We start from the raw sequence: 17,383 nt of genomic DNA on the forward strand, positions 1-17,383 counted from the left end.
TAAGCTGAAAGAAAGATGCTTTAATCACAGGAGTCACACATGTGTCCACTGGACCATCTGGGAACTCTTCTTGTTTAGCACTCGTAATAACACAAACACTAAATCCTTCTTCTCTTGTGCTGTTTTGTAGCAGTGTATACACCTGAGACTGTCACCTGTCTGTCTGTCCTGCACTCTCTGTCTGTTTCTTTCTCTCTGATTGTGGAATAAAAGTATGAACATGTATTTAAAAGTTACACTTGTGTTTGAATCCTGCAGCTTATCACACATTTGATTTCCATGTGTGACAACTGCAAGTGTCCAGAGTGAGGACAGACTGAGGGACCCACTGCTGCACATCATCTGTGAGGCTTTGCACCCCTGATGATCCACCAGGACAAACTCAGCAGTGTGTGAGGAAGAGGAGGAGGAAGAGCCAGCAGCAGCTGACAGATGGAGAGAATAGACAGACTGTTCCCTGTTTGTGAAGGACTGCTAGGAAAGTTTAACATAACTAATTGTCTGTCCTGAATCAGTCTTATTAGGTAATGTTCAGATAATTGTATCATCCCAGTGTTTTCAGTGTGGGAGAAAGTACTCAGGGCCTTCAAGTTACACACTATGAAAGGCAGCAACAAGTTTAATATTCAGAAACCTAAAGTATGTATCAGCAGCAATTCAATTCAATTCAATTCAATTTTATTTATATAGTGCCAAATCACAACAAAAGTCGCCTCAAGGCGCTTTATATTGTACAGTAGATAGCACAATAATAAATACAGAGAAAAACCCAACAATCATATGACCCCCTATGAGCAAGCACTTTGGCGACAGTGGGAAGGAAAAACTCCCTTTTAACAGGAAGAAACCTCCGGCAGAACCAGGCTCAGGGAGGGGCGGCCATCTGCTGCGACCGGTTGGGGTGAAAGAAGAAAAGCAGGATAAAGACATGCTGTGGAAGAGAGACAGAGATTAATAACAGATATGATTCGATGCAGAGAGGTCTATTAACACAGTGAGTGAGAAAGGTGACTGGAAGGGAAAAACTCAATGCATCATGGGAATCCCCGGCAGCCTACGTCTATTGCAGCATAACTAAGGGAGGATTCAGGGTCACCTGGTCCAGCCCTAACTATATGCTTTAGCAAAAAGGAAAGTTTTAAGCCTAATCTTGAAAGTAGAGATAGTGTCTGTCTCCCGAATCCAAACTGGAAGCTGGTTCCACAGAAGAAGGGCCTGAAAACTGAAGGCTCTGCCTCCCATTCTACTTTTAAATACTCTAGGAACAACAAGTAACCCAGATAGCAAGGAAACATTGAAACAATGTTGAGTCAATATCAGGCGACGTCATTGAAGCAACGTTGAAGTGTGACGTTGACCCAACATCACTCTTGCACCCATTTTTAACGTTGAAACAACGTCAGGTTTTGATGTTGAATCAATGTTGAAACCTGACATTGATTCTACGTTATATTTTCTAACACTGTTGACATTGAAACAATGTCAGATTCTGATATTGAAACACTGTTGAGCTATGGTATTGATTTTCCACCTCTTTCGCACAGTTGCTTTTTATTGAAAAAAACAAACAAAAAAACAAAAAAGGTCAATAGACATGTATCATTTGCAAAATACTTTATTAAAAGACAAAGTTTCCTATTTACATTTCTATGTTTCACGTCACTTTTTATTATTTACTCCGGGATGGGGATGGATGATGTGCGTCCTGCGCGCCACCCGTACGATCTGGAGCATATCTGAGCCATTTCTGGACTGCTTGAGCAAAGACCAACTCAGACATAGAGTTCGCCCCTACCTGCTGCGCCAGGCCATCTAGGACAAAAATAGACACACACACAAAAAAACAAAGACAAAAAAAAGGGAATTAGAGCACATGAATAAGCTCTTGTTAATTGTCTTCAGCAGGGAGAAAGTATGTAAACTCCTAGGCTGATAAACATGAAAGTCACCAGGCGGAAATCAGCAAACTGCCGCATTTGATTCCCAAAGAGCTATAAGCTGAAAATGTGATATGTCTTAGCATGGTGTGCCATGTATCCTTTAAAAAAAAAGAAAGAAAACATGGGGTCCTCGGGCTGTACAAAGTGTACAACCCGAGGACAAAACAAGCCGAAGACCAAAGACTATCTCCAGATTAACCGGACATGAAAGTCTTGTTATTAAGAAAGACAAAGTAATATAGCAAAAAACAGACATAGGAAATGTGAAACGCACCCAGCACATCAATTGATCCCTTTATTGTTCACTTTAGGCTCATAAAACTACAATAAATGTTAAAACTTACCAAATGTGCATCTGCACAGCGCTGTCTCTTTAAATGCCCTTTTTTGCTTTGTCTGGTCCTTGGTTTTTTTTCCCCTGCCCAGTTGAGTACAGAGGCCAGCTCCTTTGTAATGGCATAAACCATTACACGGCAGACTCGCACCTCCAGTGTGGTCCAGCAGCACCAATCAACGCAAAGCGTCTCACCTATAGACACATTTTATGAGATGGAATTAGCGTGTCTCATGTCTTAAATGTGTATGCAAGTGCTTGTGTGTTTACTTCATGTAATTGATGATAGAAACACGTCATTTAGTTTTCCCTAAAGCCTGATTTTCAAGTCATACAAAGAATAAACCAAAGTATTGGCAGTACAATGTATTTCTATTCCCTTTTGTTGGATATTCATTTGTTAGTTCTTGTAACTGCTAAAAGTGTTTACTAGTTTTTGCCTGTCACATATATTTGTTATACCATGTAAACTGTGAAATTCCAAGATTTTCAAACTTGCCTTGTAATAGTGGCCTCACAGAGTCTCTGGAATCTACAGGAAAAAAAAAAAAAAATCACAACAAGATGACATTCAGGAGTATAAATTGGGGGTTTTTTTTAGATAAGAGTACAATGACATTGTGATGCAGCTTTAAAGCTTTTTTAAAAGCATACCATCTATAGGGAAGACATCAGACTCTGCATGCTGGCGAGATCGCAAAGCTGTGTCTGTTTGTGCCGGAGTGGCGAAAGGTGCCGGAAGCTGGGTGGGGCATTATGATGGTTGCTATCAGTGGGCTGGGGGGCAGACTGCGGAGTGATGAGGGCTGTTTAGAAAAAGATAATTTTTTAAGTATTTAAGAATACAGACAACTTGTCAAAAAAAGTTTCCTTGTGTCAGACACAGATATGTACACAGACACTAGACAGTATTATATTACCTGGTATTTTCACTCGAGGGGCCTGGGGAAACCGTTTTTTTGTAGGCTGCTCATCCTCTGAGTCCGTATATGTGTACAGGGGATTTGGTCTAAAGAAAAGAAATTAAAAACGGTCTTAAGTAATTGTAAATATGCTTTTGGCATATTGTTTCCTAAAGTTAGTTTGATTTCTAACAACACACACAGGAAACAGAGACGTGCAAGAAGGTACAATATACAATGAATTTTTGAAGTGCACAAGTGTACACGGCTTTGCATTTTTAAAAAGTTTACAAACTTCCACTTTTTGGACTATATTATGTGGTGATATTGCAGTATGCAAGCACCACAGATATGTATAAAAGACAAGATCATAAATTCTTAACAATCAAAGATATGTTTGTGAATAAAAAGGTTTTACTTGTGCTTTCTTTTAAGACTGGTCTGGGTTTCTTCTTCGGACTGAAGGTCAGACGTATCACAGCGTTCACGTGGATATCTCTGAAGACTGCGTTCTGCTTCGTGAAATGTGCCTGGAAATACAAACACAATGTACGGCCAGACATACATTAGGTGTGGACAAAAGGTGCAAACGCATAGAAAAATCAACGGTTTCAAAAATACGCTGGTACGTGTGGACGTAGCCTTATTCATTATTCAAGGCACAAACGTAAAGTCATGTACGCGTGCAACGTACAGTCACGTGGGCATGCTGCGTGAGCATTCAAACTGAGTCTAAAGTTTTCGTGTGCGAATTGAAGCGAGTGCTCTCCAATCATCAAAAGTAACAAAGTCATTGAACACGTTTATACAGTTAACTTTACGTTTATCAATCATATATCACAGATTTAGAATTTTTTGTAGTACTAAGCAACTACAGAGCGAAAGTCTGGGTCAAGCACCGAGGCCACGGCAAGAACAAAGGAAAACTCGAAGCGTTAAAGCTAGCTTTGTAAGGGAATATAACGAAGAAATTATGAAACAAAAATGTTTTCTTTGTTGATATACTTTGTTCGCAGTGCAATTTATTTGTTGCCGGATTGCAAGAAGTAGACACAATTTCGGGCTCCCACATTTTGTGGGAGCAACGTAAATAACAGTAAAAAAAACTCGTAGTTTTTTTTTACTGTTATTCAAATGCAAACATGGAAATAACGAGTAGGAAAAAAAAATCATTCATTCTTACCTTATACTAATCGTGGTGCAGGCCAGCGCAGTGCATGAACTGATGCCTTCTCCGGTCAATTCCGCTGAGAGTAAATCAAATGTCCCGCTCTACTGTAGAAGACAATGAATACCTGGGGGGATGTACCAATGTGAGAGGGGTGCTGCGGAATAGTCCAAGTGATCGCTGCTTTAATTTCCCGGTCAACTATACATAAATTGTACATAGACACGATTTTTTAAAGCTGGTGAACTAGACCAAGTCATTGATAACAAATGAACAATAAATCTACTTTCTCTGGTACTTTATACCCGATCAGTTGCAATGCAATTTAATGCTCAACTACAAATCGATGGTTTTTGATGGTGACCGGAGCCGAATGATCGTCAACTATAAATAGACGTTTTCTCGACGTTGTTGTTGTCACCTGGTCGACTATAAATAGATCAAATATCAATGACAAAAAAACAACGGTGAATCAACATCGTTACAACGTCTCTATAGTAAGACCGTCGGTTTACCACAGTATTTCAATGTTGTTACAACATTGGCATTTCAACCCCGACCATATACGACGGTTCGGATGAAAAATCAACATAGATTCAATGTCGTCTTGCTATCTGGGAAGCCTGCAGAGCGAGAGCGAAGTGCTCTAATGGGGTGATATGGTACTACAAGGTCATTAAGATAAGATGGGGCCTGATTATTTAAGACCTTGTATGTGAGGAGCAGGATTTTGAATTCAATTCTGGATTTAACAGGAAGCCAATGAAGGGAAGCCAAAACAGGAGAAATATGCTCTCTCTTTCTAGTCCCTGTCAGTACCCTTGCTGCAGCATTTTGGATCAGCTGAAGGCTTTTCAGTGAGTTTTTAGGACATCCTGATAATAAAGAATTACAGTAGTCCAGCCTGGAAGTAATAAATGCATGAACTAGTTTTTCAGCGTCACTCTGAGACAGGATATTTCTAATTTTAGAGATGTTGCGCAAATGGAAGAAAGCAGTCTTACATATTTGTTTAATATGTGCGTTGAAGGACATGTCCTGGTCAAAAATGACTCCAAGGTTCCTCACAGCATTACTGGAGGCCAAGGTAATGCCATCCAGAGTAAGAATCTGGTTAGATACCATATTTCTAAGATTTTCAGGGCCGAGTACAATAACCTCAGTTTTATCTGAATTAAGAAGCAGAAAGTTAGCGGCCATCCAGGTCTTTATGTCTTTAAGACATGCCTGCAGTTTAACTAATTGGTGTGTGTTACCTGGCTTCATGGATAGATAGAGCTGCGTGTCATCTGCATAGCAGTGAAAATTTATGCTATGTCTTCTAATGATGCTGCCTAGGGGAAGCATGTACAATGTAAATAGAATTGGTCCTAGCACTGAACCCTGTGGAACACCATAATTGACCTTAGTGTGTGAAGAGGACTCTCCATTTACTTGAACAAATTGGAGTCTATTAGATAGATATGATACAAACCACTGCAGTGCAGTACCTGTAATACCCACAGCATGTTCTAATCGCTCTAATAGGATATTATGGTCAACAGTATCAAACGCAGCACTGAGGTCTAGCAGGACAAGCACAGAGATGAGTCCACTGTCAGAGGCCATAAGAAGATCATTTGTAACCTTCACTAAAGCTGTTTCTGTGCTGTGATGAGCTCTGAAACCTGACTGAAACGCTTCAAATAAGCCATTCCTCTGCAGATGATCTGTTAGCTGTTTGACAACTACTCTTTCAAGGATTTTTGATATGAAAGGAAGGTTGGAGATTGGCCTATAATTAGCTAAGACAGCTGGGTCTAGAGATGGCTTTTTAAGTAAAGGTTTAACTACAGCCACCTTGAAGGCCTGTGGTACATAGCCGATTATTAGAGATAGGTTGATCATATTTAAGATCGAAGAATTAATTAATGGCAGGACTTCTTTGAGCAGTTTTGTAGGAATGGGGTCTAAAAGACACGTTTATGGTTTGGAGGAATTAATTATTGAAGTTAACTCAGAAAGATCAATTGGAGAAAAAGAGTCCAACTTAACATCGATGGTACTAAAAGTAGCTGTAGATAATATTACATCTGTGGGATGATTATTGGTAATTTTTTCTCTAATGATAAAAATTTTATTTGTGAAGAAGTTCATGAAGTCATTACTAGTTAACGTTAAAGGGATGGTTGGCTCAGTAGAGCTCTGACTTTTTGTCAGCCTGGCTACAGTGCTGAAGAGAAACCTGGGGTTGTTCTTATTTTCTTCAATCAGTGACGAATAGTAAGATGTTCTGGCTTTGCGGAGGGCTTTCTTATAAAGCAGCAAACTATTTCTCCAGGCTAAATGATGATCCTCTAAATTTGTGACACGCCATTTCCTCTCCAGCTTACGAGTTATCTGCTTTAGGCTACGTGTTTGAGAATTATACCACGGAGTCAGGTACTTCGGATTTGAGGCCTTAGTTTTCACAGGAGCTACAGTATCCAGAGTCGTACGTAGTGAGGAGGTAAAATTATTAACAAGATAATCGATCTCTGTTGGAGTAGCGTTCAGGTAGCTGCTCTGCTCTGTGTTGGTACAGGGCATTGAAGATGATAACAGTGGGTGGATTATATTCTTAAACTTAGTTACAGCACTTTCAGAAAGACATCTACTTTGATAAAGTCTACTCTCCGCTGCTGTGTAATCAATTATTGTAAATGTAAATGTTATCAGGAAATGATCAGACAGCAGAGGGTTTTCAGGAAACACTGTTAAATGTTCAGTTTCTATGCCATATGTTAAAACAAGATCTAGAGTGTGATTAAAGTGGTGGGTGGGTTCTTTTACATTTTGAGAGAAGCCAATTGAGTCTAATAACAGATTAAATGCGATGTTGAGGCTGTCATTTTTAGCATCTACATGGATGTTAAAATCACCCACAATAATTATTTTATCTGAGCTGAGCACTAAATCAGATAAAAAGTCTGAGAAATCAGAGAGAAACTCTGTGTAAGGCCCAGGTGGACGATAGATGATAACAAGTAAGACTGGTTTCTGAGTTTTACAGCTGGGTTGGACGAGGCTAAGCATCAGGCTTTCAAATGAATTAAAAGTCTGTCTTGGTCTTTCATTAATTAATAGACTGGTGTGAAAAATTGCTGCCACACCGCCCCTCGGCCTGTGCTTCGGGATTTCTGGTAGTTAGAATGACTCGGGGGTGTTGATTCATTTAAACTAACATACTCATCCTGCTGCAACCAGGTTTCTGTAAGGCAGAGTAAATCGATTTGTTGATCAATTATTAAGTCATGTACTAACAGAGACTTGGAGGAGAGAGACCTAATATTTAATAATCCACATTTCACTGTTTTACTCTTTGGTTCAGATGTGGATACTGTATTGTTCTTTCTTTGTGATTTTTTATGTTTAAGTTGTTTATTGCTGGTTTTTAGTTTGTTTTTTGTCTGTTTGGGAGCTGACACAGTCTCAATGGAGATGGGTTTTTGGGGGGGTAGCAGGAGGAGAGAAGCTGCAGAGAGGCGTGTAAGACTGCAACTCTGCTTCCTGGTCCCAACTCTGGATAGTCATATTTTGGGGAGTTTAATAAATTGGTCCATATTTCTAGAAATGAGAGCTGCTCCATCCAAAGTGGGATGGATGCCGTCTCTCCTAACAAGACCAGGTTTCCTCCAGAAGGTTTGCCAATTATCTTTGCAGAATGGAGCTAAAAATAAATGTTTGTTTCAGTTCTATGAAGCTTTGAGTATTTTGGATTAGTAGCACCGCTGTGTTTGTTGCATCATATTGCTGTAATTGTTTATATGCTTTATATATTCTGAGGTAAGTTGATCTATAGTGTTACATCATATTCTATAAGGATGTTATGTGTTTGTATACTTTCTGCCCAGTTTGACCCATTTAGCAGAAGTCAGCCTGTTTAAGGCTCTGATATCTATTCTGTATGACTTAAAGCAGTTATGACATGGTCTGATTTTCTCACCCAATAAAGGAATATTTCATATATCAGTCTGATCTTCATTCTATCAGAAACAGTTATCACAGCTTGTACATTTTCCTTTTTACACATATATGTAAGCATTGAGCCAAATGTAATAATGCCAACATATTAGATGAACAATAATTGTCTCTTATGTATAATACATCTATATATACGCTGTCAAAGATACTTGTCTTTGAGTGAGGATTTAAGGTGACAGGAAATATAAATAACTGCAACTTTAATCTTTGACCGAGAGTTCAAGCTCACTGCTGTAATATGTCCTGTAATATATATATATATATATATGTGTGTGTATATGTATGTGTGTGTGTATATATGTATGTGTGTGTGTATATATGTATGTGTGTGTGTATATATATATATATACACACACATATACATATATATGTGTGTGTGTGTGTGTGTGTGTGTGTGTACCATAATAATCTGACAATACATATAATATTGGCCATTTTATATTTACATTACCACAGTGAGATGACTTTAGTCTCATGAACAACGTTAGCTAATTGTTATTTACTAGCTAATCTTGAAATGACTGTTCAGTACAGAAATGAAGCCCAACTATCATGTTTTACAGTCCCGTGGTCTCAGCCTCAGATACTCAACTAATCAAGGGGATGTCATGACAAAAATGAATGAACAACAAAACATTTTTTCTCCTTCATTTCTGTCACACAAAGCTGTATGACACGTTTCTCGCAGTTAGTATCATGGTTGCTAGGCAACCTGAACAGCGCGACAAGGGCTAGACCGTCCCATTTCACAAGCCTCTCACTTCCGCACTACCCGTACTTGTGGTACGCACCGTCCGTAGTACGCGTAGTGTGCGTACTTCAAGCGTGCATACCCTGAATTGGGACACAGCCTCACTGTCTGGCCCAAACTCCGGAACAGTAGGAGGCGGTAATGCTCCTTTGCGTTGGTTGCCAACCGCCGTTAAACACAAGGAAGAAGAGAGCTGCTTTTTCATGAAACGGTAGTAAAGTAGTGAACTTACAGGAACATATACCACTACCAACGTTTGGATCGATATCTGCATCGATCTGCACACCCTTGTCTCCTGGATTGTAGCTGAGATCAGCGTGAACCACGTGGGTCTCTGCTCCCTGATCTGTTTCCTGTTTGGAAAGACTTCCAGCTTCATCACGGAGTTTCTCTCGGTTTGTGGGCTCATCTAAAGGTAAGCACCGAGCTAACTTTAATGTGGGTTCAGTTTATGTTGAGTTTATCTCTGTTGAGAATAATAGATTGCTTGGTATACACTGGAGTTAGACAAACTGTAGAGTTCGTGATTGCTTGCAACATTATGAAATGGCGGTTGCTAGGGGGAAAGAATACATACAGAAAAATAGTCTTGGAACAAAAGGATTGGGTGCAGGGCAGGAGAACAATCAACCCCCACCCCCAGGACAGATAACCACAGGTACAAGCCTGGGGGAGGGCAACCCCCAGGGATCCGATTTTTCAGTGATGACGTGACGAATCCTACTTCCGGGCCTAAAGTAGTCTGCGTTTAATATGGCCTTTGTGTTGTTAACATGGTTAACGTTTTGTATTTTCTTCTATTTAATCTCAAAAAGCTCCTAAAACAATCAGTGATCACTGTTGATCCCTCGGCTTTTATTACCGCTAATCATTTATTTAAGCTCAGTTTTTAAAACCTTACGATGTAACTACAGCACAGCCCATGCAGCAGTATATGAATGACTAACCTCGTATTGTGGATGGATTATCTCAGTTGTTCTCCTGACATCCTGCCACGTGATTACATTTGTTCCTGACCACCGAGAACACTCACGTTAACTTTTATCGAGTGGAAAAAAAAGTTAGCTTGTTTATATTATGCTAACATAGCTGTGTCGCTAGCGGTCACGTAGCACATCATTATATACCAGCTAGCAAAACTTCAGTAACTCTACAAACGTCACTGCTGTTTAGTTTTCTGTCTTCATTTATGTTGGAAGTGATAGCAGAGCTGTACGTTTGAATTTGTTTCCAAAACCCCGCAGTCAGGACATGCTATATTGTATTTAGATAGAAGCCAGCGAGCTAACTTCCTGCTAACTTCTAATTCCGTTAAATGTCATAAATTTCATTTTCATGGATGCCTGGATGTTAAACTCAATTGTTACACCTGGCAGAGCAAAACGCTGATCATTTTATTAAAGATGAAAGACTTTAGACAGTTTTTCAACTCTCAGTAATGCCACAGTGATCGTTTGATATATGGACCTGCAGCGGAGTTTAGGCCCAGACACGGCTAGTGACGTCAGACTGAACAACCGGTGCAGGGGTGTCAAAGGGCTACCTTGCTCGGCAAGCGCGTACGCTAAATTGGATACGATACAGAGAAGATTAGCATGGCCCCTGCGCAAGGATGACACGCAAATTCGTGAAGCGTCCCGCCGCCCGCCCCCCCTTACGCAATAAAGGTGTGTGTGCTCCTCAGATCAGCCTTTAGAATACTACTTCATAGGATGATCTCCAGATGCATCTGTATTTTATTTACTCCCAGCCAGGGGCGATTCTAGGATCAGAGCTTTGGGGGGAATAAAAAAAAAAAAAATACATATCCTAACCTTAATTACTGGGGGAGAACAATGAATGATGCTCATAGTGAGTAAGAAGTAAACTGAGTGCATTTTTTGGACAGAGATTAACTTTTAATGTGTATAATGTATAATACAGAAACATTAAAAAAAACACTCCCAAAACAATAAATTATGTCAAAATATTAATAAAAACGATAAAAATGGAGGCAACGTTGCCCGTGTATGAAAAAATCTATACTGCAGATACTAATTTTACTAATTTAATAATAATAATTTTGTGTTGTAAGATTTAGGAGTTTCATGGTTTCATAGTGGTACTTAGGAGAGTTTGACATTTTTATCAGGTGGTACACACTGTAAAAAGTTTAGAGTAGGATGGATTGTAGAGTAGCAGACATCGTCAGAAAAGACGTTTTCAACACTGCAGGTTACCTGGGTGTGATGTTTTACTGCTAAAAAGAAACATGGTCTGAGTCCTACCTAACTATATAAAGAGTAACTGAAGGTTAAATGCAGCTAACATGTCCTGTTTTAAGCCAGACACTCAGCCTCCGTTCCGCTGCGTCTCAGCCGCCATCATTCTGGCTGAAGCACCCCAAAAAATGGGTCAATATCACCCCTGCTCCCAGCGCAAAGGAAGACGTCTGATTTTGGAAGTATTGCTACCATCAAAAAGAATAGTACTTCAACAGCTCCTGGATGAGGTCTTCTGCTGCTCTCCTCGGTATCTGTTCACAGTTTATTGTGAAGAGGTTGAGAGAAGAGTGAGGCTGCGTCCACACTAGCCTGGATAGATTGGAAAACGGCGTTCTCTTCTGAAAACAATGCATGTCCACACTAGCATTTTCAGTCGTTTTCACAGCGTTGCGCGTCCACATTGAAACGGCCGAAAACGCTTACGTGCCAGTACTGTGCATGCGTGAAACGCAAGAAGATTCGACCTGCCTCATTTCTGTCTGCTGCTTATTTACTTTCTGGTGTTCTGACAAACCATCCTACTTTGGCAAAACGTCCTACCGTAAGTAGTTTATGCAGATTTCTGCTGTCACAGAGTAATTCCAGCACAAATTTAAGTAGGTATGACACTTTGCCACTTAACTTTGCCCATCAGAGTATGCTTGTAGCTCATATTCAAAAAGCCAGGACAGTTTGCCACTTAATTTTACCCATTAAAGTATGCTTGTAGGTAACGTTCACAAAGGTATCATGGTTTGGCACTTAATTTTACCCATCAGAGTATGTTTCTAGCTGTTATTGACAAAGGTTTTGCGCAAAGGATGGTATGTTAGGTAGGATGGATTCCCAGAACACGGGCTCTTTTAAACGTGGCAGCAAAATGTTGAGGAAAAGCACAGAGTTTTTTAAATGGACTAACAATGAGGTGGACTTGTTGCTGTGAGTAACACAAAAGTAAAAAGTTGCAAAAGCGATTGAGAGTTAAATAATTTCAAGAAATCTGGAGCATGTACAGACTGATATTAATCTTTAATAGGACTGTCAAAATTGAGAGCAAACAAAACAACTGCTGTATAACGCCCTCCGCTACCTTAGTTTAATTGGTCACATGACTGCATCATAAGGTTAACATGCGTCATCGTTTTAGAAAGTTTGCGTTTTCGCTGTCCACACTGCAACGCAAATCCACTGTTGTCCACAGATGTATTCGTTTTCAAGAGCGTTTTCAAACCACTGCGCTTTCCATCAGCGAAAACGCAGTCTCAGTGTGGACCCGATGCCAAAATGGAGAGAAAACGTTGTATTTTCAAACAAAAACGTGTTAGTGTTGACATAGCCTCAGGCTACACTCACACTATTCAGCTGGTGTTTCCACTTCAATGTAGTCCACGTCTATTCCATTAAAATATGCTCAACAAGTGTCAGTTCCATACTGAACACGCTTATCTGGCTAAGTGTTTTTTGCTCTCCCTCAAAACCATCTTCACTAGGGCTGTGCGATATGACCAAAATCTCATATCCCCATATTAAGACATTTATCGTCCGATAACGATATAAATTACAAAAATGTAAGATTTTCTGTAAATTCTGTGAATCTCGGGCAGCTCGACTTGCGTGAAGTGTTTCCAGCTGGGCGTCGCGTTCCTGGAGTCGAGTGTTTTAAGCGATGCATGAAACGATTCATTTTTAGACATAGGTTGTAACGGCCGCCGTTTTATTTGTGAGTATTTATTACACAGCGTGCTGCGGGGAAAAGCCTGTTCTAACGTTTGAGTCTAAGGTTTATTTTTTTTAGCACCTGACGGCTCTTTTTTGCTTCTCATCCGTAAATACTCTGCATCTTTCACGTGATTCAGTTTATTTTGAAAAGTCTCAACAGGATCTTGAGCTTTATTGTGAAAGGTTTATGTGGAAAATAAACAAGTGGACACGCCGTGGTTTTACCGTCGTTGTTGCTAACGACAACGCATAAAAACAAGCGCTTGTCCATCCGTAGTGTGGTTATATTAAATATAAAAGAAAGAGAGAACTTTAAGAAATTAATATAGCCATTACAGTGACCATCAAAATGATGAAAAAATATGGCCGGAAACAGTTTATTTTGCAACACCACGAAACAAACGATAGCGTAAAATGAAACGATAGATGTTTTTATATCCTCATCCGATGTATATCGTTATATCGAACAGCCCTAATCTTCACCTGTGTCTCTTTCTTCTCTCTGTACTAAAACTAGAACCTCTGTTGTAGGAGCTTTTGACATTCTCTACTTCAATCTCAGTGTCTTCCCTGTTGGGTGATTCTCTGCGTTCTTCCTCCTCTTCTTGCTTCAATCTCAGAGGTAGACTGCCCTGAGATATGTTTTTCCACTGACTAGGGGATTATTCTGCCCCTGGAGTTGAGATTTGAGATGGACAGATCCGATATTACGTATTGGTCCGATACTGACCTAAATTACTTGATCGGTTATCGAAAAGACATACAAAATTTAATCCGATCCTTTAAATATCACAAAAGCACTTCACAAAAACTTGCGACATAGCGTAACCCAGCTCATAACCTTAGCACGTTGGAGCATGCGTCATGTGATAGAGGGGCTGTGGCGTAAGAGAGCTGTCGGTGGTCTCGTGGAGCATTTGGAGCTTTGCTACGAAACCAGCATTTCATCTAAGAGAAAGCTGTCCCGGAGAAAGCATTCCCACACTAAGCTTAACAACCAATATATGGAGCGACTGCTTCTTCTTCTCTCCCCCTCCCTCTCCTGTTGCTACTTCAATCATGAAACTGATCAATGATCAGCTGATTGGCTTTTCTGTTGTAGTCTTGGATCCTGGACCTGACCTCACGCATGCAAAACCAGTGTGCTGTGCTGTGCAGTTTCTCAACAATGACGTGCATTTTTGGAGATGTGTTCAGCAAATAAACAAAAACGTCATATTGCCAGAAATGCCATCACTAAAAACACTATGTCGAAAATCAAGCCTTTTATCATCACAGTCTTGGTCTACCAATAAACAATGGCCTAGTTTTTATTGTTATCTTTTGTAAAGACAGCATCTGTGAGGATCTCCTGTTGCTACTTCAATCATGAAACTGATCAATGATCAGCTGATCGTCTGACTTTTATCCTAGATGACTTTTATATCTCGTTGGGACTGGATTTTAGATTCCTGATGGCAACTTGACTTGGACGCGGTGAGTTTTCTTCTTTCTCGGAACTCCTTCCCCCGATTGTTCATTTTTCTGCTCTCCCCAGACCAATGGTAGAGGTGGAGAGCTAGCTTCAGTATTTAAAAACGATTTTCGCTGTCAGCAACTGCCACCTGTTTCATATGCCAGCTTTGAGGGGCAGCTTTTGGAAATGAACTGCGCACCATCAGCTGTCAGCGCGGTGGTTTATCGTCCACCGAAATGCGTTAAGGATTTTAATCTCAATTTTGCTGACTTACTGGGGAATCTTATGTTAGGATATGGCCGTGTTTTAATTACTGGTGATTTTCACATCTATGTATGCTATGAGACTGGACCACTAGTAAAAGATTTCCTTGCCCTTAGAGTGGGTAAGTGATCCAACTCACGAGAAAGGTCATACACTTGATCTGGTGCTGGCATATCTTCTTGATGTCTTTATTACAGAAATCAAGGACTGTGGGATATCGGATCATTTTTCCAGTTATGTGCAGTGCGTAACGTGGAGTTGGACAGCGAGCGACCTGTGCATCAGATTCGCATGATAAATTCAGTAACTGCTGCTCGCTTTTCCTCTGCTTTTACTAACTTGCTCCTCTGTGATACCAACCCCGGTGTGAAACTATCAGCGGATGACCTAGCTAACCTTTTTAACTCAATATGCTCCACTATCCTTGACTCTGTTGCTCCACTAAGGACTAAACGCACCAAATCTTCACATCAACCTTGGCTCAATGAAACAACCCGTGCTCTCAGACGTGAATGGCGACGTTAGGGCTGCACGATTAATCGTTAGAAAATCGCGATCTCAAATCATACTTATGTGCGATCTCATTTCCAAATGACAACGATTTTAAAAAAAAAAGACGAAGTTGATGTGCAGTTAATAAGTGCAATAAATATGACTGAAAATCGTGATCTCAATTCTAAGCAAAAAAATTGTGATTCTCATTTTATGCAAAATCGTGCAGCCCTAGTCGACGTGCAGAGAGACAATGGAAAGAAAACAAGCTCCAGGTGTCTTTGGGCATCCTGCGTGACTGCTTAACAAAATATCAGAAAACTGTTAAAGCTGCAAAATCTGCTTTCCTATCCGGTGTAATTTCTACCAACTTTCATAAGCCCAGAGTTCTTTTTAATATTTTTAATTCTGTGATTAACCCCTGTGCCACTGTTCCTATGGAGGCTTCCTTTGCACTTTGTGAAAACCTTTTGAATCACTTCATTAGAAAAATCTCAACCTTACGAACACTGTATTCCCAGGCAGTGTTAGACCTAGATCCACCTTGTAAATGCTCGGCTGTTTTTCAGCAGTTTGAGCCTTTGACTTTTTCTGCACTGAAGGAAGTAATTGATCACTTAAGACCATCTAATTCCCCACAAGATATTCTTCCTTCTCGCCTCCTTAAAGAAACTCTTCATGCCATTGGGCCTAGTATTTTATTTTTATTAAATACTTTATTGTCAACAGGTTGTGTAGCAGCTGTTTTTAAACATGCTGTTGTGCAACCCATTACTAAGAAAAAATTTCTTGATCCAAATGTACTTTCTAACTTCAGGCCAATTTCTAAACTCTCTTGAGTCCAAAACTTTGGAAAAGGTTGTTTTCACGCAACTTCAGACCTTTTTAGACACTTATGGCATTTGTGAAGTGTTCCAGTCTGGTTTTAAATCTCTTCACAGTACTGAGACGGCGCTTTTACAAGTTTTTAATGCTCTTCTTTTAACTGTTGACTCAAGTTGCTCTGTTGTTTTAGTCCTTTTAGATTTGACTGCTGCCTTTGACACAGTTGATCACAGCTATGGGCAGAAATCTGTGCCATCAGAAACTGAACTTGAATAAGTTAAATTTGAATTTGAATTGCTCGGATTGAATCTGGATTGTAACTTGAATAAAAGCTTTTGAAAACTGAATTTGAATTAGTCTAATTTGAAATTGAATTTATGGTTTGAAAATGAATTGATTTGCTTTGAAACTGCATTTTATCCTTTAAAAATTCAGCTCTCGAATAATTTCAGTTTCACTTCTCACCATTCACTTTCAGTTCTACAATTCAATTTCAGTTCCAAAATTCAGTTTTTTGGGACTTGCATCCGGTTCCGGTTCAAGCGCAGATTAATAGAACTACGTTCTAGCAGACTGAAAGTGTTACTGATGGGAATCTACAGTGTCTTGAGCTGAATTTAAGACTTCAGAAGTCATTCGTCATGTCGAATGACCAGCGGATAAACTTTCAGTTTGGTAATAAATGTATTACATGTATAAGAACAAGCATCATGTTAAGAAATGATAGCCGTACAGTAACTTTTATGCTTATTGTAGCTGCTAGCTAAAAATATGATCGACTGTTTCTAGTAGAATTCCAAAGTTGTCATCTTGTACCCTCTCAGAGCCCTGTATGCTTGCAGAGACCCCTACAGTAGGGAAACATGCAAAACGGTGTCCGAACCTTTGTGTTTGAGCTTTATTTATGTCTTACACAGCACCCCAACTCTTTAGCTAACTTAATAACTTTAGCTAAAGTGAATAGTTAGTCTAATTCATTGGTGCAGCATTACTGGATCACCTATAATGATATACAACTATCACTGAAACAGCAAACTTTGTAAATAAACAACACCTGTCATTCTCATGGCCACAGCTGTAGATTACACTATTTTTTTTTTTTTTTTTTTGTTAGTTTCTCTGTAATGCTGCCAATCTCCAACTTGTATCCCCATGTGATGTCTGTGTTGTGTGTGTGTAAGGTCGGGGGGGGGTTCTATTCCACTGCAGGGTGACCTGCATGTGGCCAATAAAGCCTTGATTCATTCATTCATTCATTCATTCATTTCTCTCCGCTGTTTTTTCCCT

The 17,383-nt window shown here is 39.8% G+C and overlaps 1 protein-coding gene and 1 non-coding gene across 2 annotated transcripts in view; both read left to right on the plus strand.

Moving 5' to 3' along the window:
• LOC102078817 (zinc finger protein 665) overlaps positions 1 to 17,383 on the plus strand; it is a 1,047,781-nt gene that overhangs the window by 157,938 nt on the left and 872,460 nt on the right. The gene's annotated exons all lie outside the window — the stretch shown is intronic.
• On the plus strand, positions 10,642 to 10,744 carry LOC112846586 (U6 spliceosomal RNA). The gene has a single exon (XR_003219595.1). It is a non-coding gene; the product is annotated as a U6 spliceosomal RNA (small nuclear RNA).

The sequence above is a fragment of the Oreochromis niloticus genome, linkage group LG3, assembly GCF_001858045.2.
Source record: "Oreochromis niloticus isolate F11D_XX linkage group LG3, O_niloticus_UMD_NMBU, whole genome shotgun sequence".
NCBI classification, from domain to species: domain Eukaryota; kingdom Metazoa; phylum Chordata; class Actinopteri; order Cichliformes; family Cichlidae; genus Oreochromis; species Oreochromis niloticus.